Here is an 8,676-nt window from a genome sequence, read left to right on the forward strand (position 1 = left end):
CGATCAATTTTTTATCTTGATCGGCGATCCGATCATTAGAGATTGATGGGATCGGTCGATCCGATCAATCTCTGTTTGATCGGATCGCCGATCAAATTTTGCCGATCTTTTTTTCCGATAATTTCTGGGCGACATCTAGTGTGCATCATTCACAGTGTCATCATTCACAGTGATTCATGATGCAGTGATTTTTTTTGAAGAATAGAGAATACAGTAGAATTTTTGTGAACCTGTAACTTTTTTATGTTTTAGTACTATATAGTTCAGAAATGTGGTACAAATCAATTTATTTACATGTCGTGTATTTAGTTTACTTTATTTCAAATATAAAATTGAGTTAGAATACTGCTTGATGATTACCATTCGTTAAATATCGTGGGATCGTGGGACTAAAGATTATGTTTTCAATTATTCACGTGAACTGAAATATAAAATTTACTACCTACCAAATAGTGTCTTTTGGCGTTAAATCTAGTATCGTTGAAGACTATCAGTGGTTTTTGAGTGCCGTACTTCTTAACCTTCATTTTACATCCTTCAAATAAGCACCTGTACATCCGGGCTTTTTTTCCTTCTGCGTCTCCCAACAGTTCGAAGAATTCACTTGGCAGCTCAAGTTTTTTCTCATTAGAACTATAAATGTTACAAATAATAGAAAAAAGTTACTTGGATCTAATATAAAGTAAATGACGGCAGTACCGTGAAAAAAAATAACTGTATTCTACGCTAAGTACAACAGACCATTGTTTACAATTGTCCTACCTATTATTTCCAGAAATGCTCTCGTTAGGGTCCACATTTTCTAGGGAGCCACAGTCTGACATCCTAAAGATATTCAGTAAACGTAGTTAGACTAGAAAGGACAATGAGTCTTGCAGCAATAATACTTGTGCGATTCAAGGAACAGTTGCCAAGACCACAGCTGTTAAGGAAGCAAAAGTGCACAACCTACAATGATTATGATTTAAAAAGTAAGCCAATGTCAAAGATAACTCATGGCAGCTAAAGCAAATACCTTTATCAAAGCTTGATGGAAATAACAAGTACCGCTTCACTGTCTTTCAGTAAACGTAGTTAGACTAGAAAGGACAATAAGTTTTGCAGAGACAATAATTGTGCGATTAAAGGAACACTTGCCCAGACCACAGCTGTAAAGGAAGCTCAACCTACAATGATTATGATTTAAAAAGTAAGCTCATGGATATAATAAAAACTGACGCGTGACGGCTGAGTCCTGTCGGTCAGTGTCATTTACAGTAAATGAGTGTAAAGAAGCTTTACCATGGCAAAAGAATCTATTAGTTTTACCGTGTCTAAAAATTCTATCGTTAGATAGTGAAAAGTTTGATCGGAAAATTGATCGCCGATCGGATCATTTTTTTTTTATCGCCGATCCGATCGCCGATCAATCTCAAATGAGCGGATCCGCAATCAATTTTTTTATCGTGATCGGGATCGCGATCAATTTTTGAGCGCGATCACAGCAAGTCTGCCTGGGGTCGAATTTTGAACACCGTACTGTTGCTTAGCCAATACTTAACTTAGAGATAAGTCTGACTTATCGATAAGTGGCAATTTTGAACAAAAATGAAAAAGTTAAGTAAAATACTTCAGCCAAAAAAGAGATAAGTTAAGCAAGAAAATGGAGATAAGTCCAAGGTACCTCAGGAGGTACCTTATCTCTGTACTGTAAGTTTGTACTTTCGACGCATTTCATCACTAAATTTAGCAAAATATTTGTGGTTGTGCTATAAGAAAAAATTTAAAACGCGTCTGCTAGACAATAGAGCAGTAAAACATCCTACGTTGGTACCCTATTCATTTTTTCATTTCCCAATTTTTTTTCTAGTCCTAGTTCTATCTGGTTTATTTTTATTTAGCTATTGTTTGTGAGTGAATTGTTGTTCATCCCCTTGTAGCAGACGAATTTCTGGCAACAAACGAAATTCTTCGGCTAAAAGAGACGAGCAACTTACAAACAAAAATAAAATAAAAATAAAGTAGATAGAACTGGGGCTAGAAAAAAAAATTGGGAAATGAAAAGATGAATAGGGTACCCACTGCTAGGAAGAAAAGGGGGAAATCTAAATTATAGTTATGAAAACTTAATTTTTACCGTGAAGAAGATGGTTTTTCCATAAGACGCTGCAGCCTCAGCAGACCAACTTTGACACAAATGAGATTTTCGCATTTGTGGAAAATGCGCAACGCAGGATGTTTTACTGCTCTATTTGTTTTGAAATTGACAGTTCAGCAAATAAAAAAGTGTTAAAAAAGTTACAAAAATGCACGAAATAGAAGATTTCTTTGCAGATTTGGCTGCTTTCGGTGACGAAAGTGATTATTTGTCGTCATCCAGTGATGAAGATAATAAGCACATCAAAATAATTTTTAAATACTTATGTCATGCTTGTTTTGTGTAAATTCTTCTGCTTTGTTTTCAGAAAACGTTTGCAAGCTTTAACGTCATTGGCCAAAATTAGCCCCGCCTTACTTTTGACAAGTTAAGCGATCCCATGCCAAACAAGCACAGCCGGCAATTCCTCATTATTTATTTATTTTTATTTCTAAAAAAAATTAAGTTTTCGTTCAACTAGTCGGTAGATCAATTACCAAGTAATCCAAATTGGCTGTTCCAGGTTTTTTTTAGGATTGTTCCTTTATGATTGGGCGTTACTGGGCGTGACTTTCACGAAGATGTCTAAGGAATGAAATAAACATTGATAGGTTAGACGAGGGGAATTAAAAAATAAAGATGGTAAGGTGGTTGTTGAGGTATAAAATTCCTCTGTATGGGTGTAATAAACCCCTAAAGTCAATTGGTACGCAAAGTTGACACCAGCGTTCATTTGTGTTGTACCAGCAACACAAATGACGAGGAAACATATAAGAAAACAGCGCGTTGAAGGAAAAAAGTGAATATGTACTTTAATGACTAGATGCGATGTTAAGATCGGAATTGCGGGATTAACTGTATAGATGCCAGAATTAAGTAATAACGATCCTAGATTGGCTTTAACTTTTTTTCCCCTCGAAACTGGAATAATATCTAGCTGATGGATGAACTCTTTAATGCCAATATCGGCCGCAAGGTGATATGGAAGAATCTTGCATATCATTAACGATGTTGATGCATGATGCCACACCCAAATTCGTGAGTGCTAGATAATAATTAGAAATTTAAATTGCTTAATTCATTTTATTTGTTTTATAAAAACGTTTAATGTTATTCGTCCCTATTTTCCCAATATTGTTCATTTATGAAATTGTGTAAAAGTTTCACAGAATTTAAATGAAAGCTATTTTTACGACGAAAAATGCACGCTTGCGTTATCAACGCTGTTTGGTGATTCGATTCACAGTATATAATGGGTACGTGCATATCTAAATGAAGCGGCACTTGAAATGATTGGGTATGGTGGCACCTTCCCAATGTGGGATTGCTAGTAACCAGGAGTCTGTAAGCAATTACAACTCGAAATGTCAAGCGTTGGTATGGGACTGGCCGACCATTCCTATGCAAGACTGAATAGAGAGGTAAGAGCTATCAGCTGATGTTACGATGGGGATCATATAGTACAGCAATATGATCCGGGCCAACACCCTGACAGTTCTGGAGGATACTAGTGTAACGAAGGCCTACAAATACATTTAATTATGACACCCACATTCTTATTATATTATGTTTACTCTCCCTTGGAATATAAATATGTCTACATTTTACTCTCTTGCATTTACTCTTCTTTTGCATATTATTCGAATATTGTAATCCGCATAGTAACCATTTGTCATAGACATCTTAGCGTTGACTCAATTGAACACCTGCTGTCTGACTCACACGTGCGATGCACATCACACCGCTAAACAAACATCCGTGATTGGTTACACGTGTGACGCATATATCGCCATTAAATAAACATCCGTTTGATTGGTCGCATGCGCGACACCAATCAAGCCATTAAACAAACACCTTCTGATTGGCTGCACGCGTGACATAGCGACGCGTCAACAGCATCACGCCACTTTGACGAGATGCGAGGTTTCATGGTGAACCCAAAATCTAAGAAAGATCAGACCACTAGCAGCTCGCTAAATGTTCAGTTGCCCTCAACAACACTAGTTCGACACCTAACTTGCCTTAGTGTTTTCTCTTACAAGTGTTTCTCCGCCTACCTATTTCCGTAAGTGCCTATCTGAATTGTATTTCTAATCGTCTCCATTTCGTGTCTGAATTCACCCGTATCGCTCGCGCTACTACGGTAAGATCAATTTACGTTGTCTCCATTACACTTTGTTTCCCCATTAGTTTCTCGTATCCTTATGCGTGTAGTCTCCCTTATATTTTATGGCCTTGTCTAGTAATACACTGTCATCATTGTGGGTAAACGCCTCCGAGTTCCGTGTTAACATATTTGTCTTAATCCGTAAAGTCATTCACCCGAGAGGGAGGATGGTTTACATAATGGTGGCAGCGCTTTTTGGAACTCAACCACAATGAATGATGATGTTGTTACTGGCGGGCATAAACTTGTACATTCCCCTGTAAACAAGCACTCTCGGCCCGAAATAACTGTTACCCTACCCGATCAGGAAACCGTAGCTCGATCCCTTGATTTTGATAACTTGACTACCGAAACTCAGTTTGCACCAGATACACTTCAGAGTGGTAGGACTTTGGAGACCACTGCCGAAGCAATTAGTAGATCCGCTTCCCCAGTTTTGAATCCCAAAGTACACCCAAAGAACTCTCAGTTACGAAAACTACGATCGAACGCTGCGTACAAAGCCGTAGCGGGGCTTGATACAACTCCCTCCCGAAAAACTGGAGCAAGGGCTACGTCCGAGGTAGCGTCAGGAAAACGATCACCCTACTTTTTCGCTAAATTCGCTGAACGTATTTCACCTTCTAAGTCTCCTCCAAAATTAGCGACCAAAACTAGTTCATTAGCAAGCACAGTTCTCGGTTTCTTCCATACGAGGAACACACCGAATGGAAAATAACTTGAACCTGAGCCTGAGCCACCTATTCAACAAAAGCAAGAACAATCACGAAAAGATATTTCAGACCAGGGCGAGCAAGCTTCCGTCCCTAATACTGGCGATCAAGAGCCTGAAAGAGAGAGAAGCGGATTTCCAGTCGAACGATCCGAAGGAGCAGACCCAGATAATTCGGCTGATACAGGACATCCGACTGACGAAGCTATATCAAGACGACCAGAACCCATCGACGGTGTAGAAGAAACCAACGATCCTACTGAAGTACTTGACGTCCTAGAGGTGAAACTCAGTGCACAGTCGAAGAAGACGACAGTAACGGAACAACAGACGTCGGAGCTGAAAGCAATTTTCACGTCGTAAGCGAGACAGTTCTTGACCTTCCTGTTGGGACAGTTTCACAGCATAACCGACTTGCAGAAAGGCAAGGCTACCTTGGAATTAATCCTGAATTGTGGGACCACATACAGACACAGAGAGGATCAATATCGCCATCTTTCGCAAGAAGTGGAAGACCTATCCATTCACTTGCAGACGGTATCGCTGGCCTATCAACAAATATTTCTGGCGGACATTCGCAACCTCACCCTATACCTACGGGAGCTGCAACTACTGATTCCATTTCTACTTACTGCTGAGGAAGTTGGACAATTTCCCAGGAGCTAGCAGACCGAACCACGTACAGCTCGTAGAGGAGATCAAACAAACGCTCTCCCAAACCAAAACCCAAATGAAACAACTGCTATCACCGGATATCACGGGACAGATATCACAGCAATCCATGGCACCACAGCAAGTACCGCCGCTGTCGAGAACCCCTCAACCACCGATACCAGTACGACACACCGCCCACCGCCCTATTCGTCAACCACACAACCAGCATACAAATCGACACAACCTTTCCCCGGAACAACGGTCCAGGCGGACAGCAGACGTTGTTGCGAACCTCGATCGCCTACGAGCAGCGTTCCAGCACAGTCTCAGACTTCGCAACAGGGAAATTTAAGATTTCGATTGCCATTTTCAAACAACAACATGGCCTACTGTACTTCTCCCGCCAGAGCAGCAACAGTCAGAGATTTGGACGATTTTCAAAATAACCAGTATACTTTCTAATAACCAGTATACTTTCTCCCGGTTACAATTACTTCCTTCTTTCACCGGAAGCCCCATTACTCGTTTTGACTCTTGGTTAGAATCATTTGAAAGTATAGTAGATGGGTCGGGATGGTCAGAAGAAAAAACTATTCAGATGTTACGGGCTAAGTTAACGGACAGAGCTTTTTCCGTCATTCAAGCAATTTTAAAGGAACATCCGCATGATTATGAGTCAATTAAAGAAGCATTGCTTGACCACTTTCATGGCGATGAAAATGTTGATTTATATCTTCAAAAGTTTAACAAAGCCAAACGTAAGCCAGGTGAAAAAGTTGTTGATTACGCGCTACGTATACAGGAAATTTTTAAACGCGCGTATCCTGTAGGTCATTCGGAAAATCGTTTGCAGTTATTCTCATGCAAAAATTTACTGAGGGACTAGACTCCAAATTGCAGACAAAAGTCAAATATAAGGAATTTAAAGATTTTAACGAACTGGTTGCAGCAACACGGGTGTATGCCCTCAGGCTAGAAGCGTTGGAAACCGATCGTGAAATACAGGAGTTTATTCGATCCATAGACGGGTCACAAGACACCAGCAGTGCAGAGTTAAAAGAAATTAAGCAGATGATAATAGACCAAAAAGAAGCTGTGAATAAGGCAGTTGCCAATATTCGCCGCGGGGATAAACCTGTCGGGGAAAAGAAAATAGAAAGCGAAGAAATTAAAGACGTACTTAATGAGCTTATCCAAACCGTGAAAAAACTTCAACTAAATAAAAACGACGTCTCTTATCCGGCGAACACAGCATACACGAAGCAAGTTTCTTTTCGAACGCCTACTGTTAACCATTTCCACCGCGCTTCCCTAACAATAGTGGCAATCGACAATTCCCAAACGCACAGAATAGGCCCACAAACACTACACCATCATTTCCGAGATCATATAACGATACCAACAAAATGCCTACACAGCCGTCGATAATTTGCAATTTTTGTGGCTATCGCGGTCACATTTAATCTAATTGTCGTATTTATCAACGTCAACAACTAGAACAAGCTCAGCCTCCTATATGTTATTCTTGCCGGGACATCGGCCATAAATCTAATAATTGCCCTAAGTTCAGAAGCACCAATAGGCCTAACATACCAGGTTCCCCTAAAAACAGGGAAACCAGTAGGGATCAACTGTATCTTCGGGTCAGTTGATGAAGAGCCTCATTTTAAATCCCGACAAGTCGCGAAATTAACAACCATTACGAATGAATCAACTCCAAGAATTCCATTAAAAATTTTCCAGGTCCCGTTACAAGCATTATTTGATACAGGCGCGTCTAAAAGTATTATTCACGAGAGATTATTTAAAAAGTTGCCCCCAAAGGTCAGGTGATCTGCAGTCAGCTTAATTTCGATGTATATGATGTAGGGGAGAAAAAGTTACATACGTTGGGAAAAGTGACTTTGCCCGTTGGATACGGAGAGTCAATTTTACAACAAGATTTTTGTAACGCACCTGACGTGCTTGCAGGCGCGTTGCAGAGAAAAGATAAGAGAGTTTACTTGGGGGGAATTTAAGCACACTGTATTTCTGTGAGAAAAGGGGGGAGAACAAAGAGAGAGAGAGACTGGGAACTTAAAGTTTATACTGGTTTACGGGGGAGGTAAACGAGAGATGCTCGTTTACGACCGTTACGGTAGTACTGAAAAAACAACTGAACTAAAAAAGGGGGCAAGGGCTTCTTAACGTTAACATAAATTTAAAGGGCCCTTGCCACCTACAATCCTGCCCGTGAGGGCAGCACCGTAGGTGACAGCGGGCCCACCTGTCCACAGGTACAAACAAAGGGAACAAAACAAAAAAGAACAAAACAGTTTTTAGGAAGACAAAATTACCACCCCCAAAAAAGGCACGTCGACGTTCAATTTTCTTTCGGCAGGAGCCTCTTGTAGGAGCTCCGAGGGCCACAGAGGATCTGGTGATGGTCTCCCACCTTGCAGAGATTGCAGAACCGAGGATGCGGGCAATCGGCCAGGGTGGTGTGGCCAGCAACAGAGGTGGGCAAAAAACACCCGAAGCAACGATGCTGCGTGAAAAGAAGCTCCAGGCGATCTTGATTGGTGAGAGTCATAAACTCCTCACATTCCGCAATCTTCAACGTGCAGCGGTAAGATCCCGGCTTCTCCAAATGCTCGGGCAAGAAACAGCGGATGGTCGGGGTGTGACGGGGCACAACGTACTTCGGGGCGTCGGGAATTGGAACCGTTACGTGGACGTTTTCGGTTACCTCCTTTTCCCGAATGTTGCGCAGCAGGTCTCCAACAAATCCACTCAACATTTTCTCCCTCTCAGCTCGGTAGTGGACCTGGACGTTGACGAGATCTTCAGCTCCCTGAGCGATTTCTTCGTTCAGGCGAAGGACCACGCGCTGATGGGCGTAAATGACGTCCACGGCTTCCTTTCGGGCTTGAACCAAATGAAGTTGATTTTCCTTTAAATTCCGCACGCACTCCTCTTCCTTTTCACGGGACTCCTTCAACTTGTTTTTGATGGATGCGGCGGATTCGGCTGGATTTTGGGCCATGG

General features: G+C 41.3%; 1 long non-coding RNA gene across 1 annotated transcript; it reads right to left on the reverse strand.

Annotated features, from left to right (window-relative positions):
- Positions 1 to 284: 284 nt before the first annotated feature.
- LOC123472676 lies at positions 285 to 1,310 on the reverse strand. The gene is made up of 5 exons (XR_006647159.1): positions 1,016 to 1,310; positions 888 to 948; positions 763 to 825; positions 447 to 633; positions 285 to 389 (listed from the first exon to the last, which is right to left on the reverse strand). It is a non-coding gene; the product is annotated as an uncharacterized LOC123472676 (long non-coding RNA).
- Positions 1,311 to 8,676: the final 7,366 nt, after the last annotated feature.

This window comes from Daphnia magna, linkage group LG1 (genome assembly GCF_020631705.1).
Source record: "Daphnia magna isolate NIES linkage group LG1, ASM2063170v1.1, whole genome shotgun sequence".
In the NCBI taxonomy this organism is placed as follows: domain Eukaryota; kingdom Metazoa; phylum Arthropoda; class Branchiopoda; order Diplostraca; family Daphniidae; genus Daphnia; species Daphnia magna.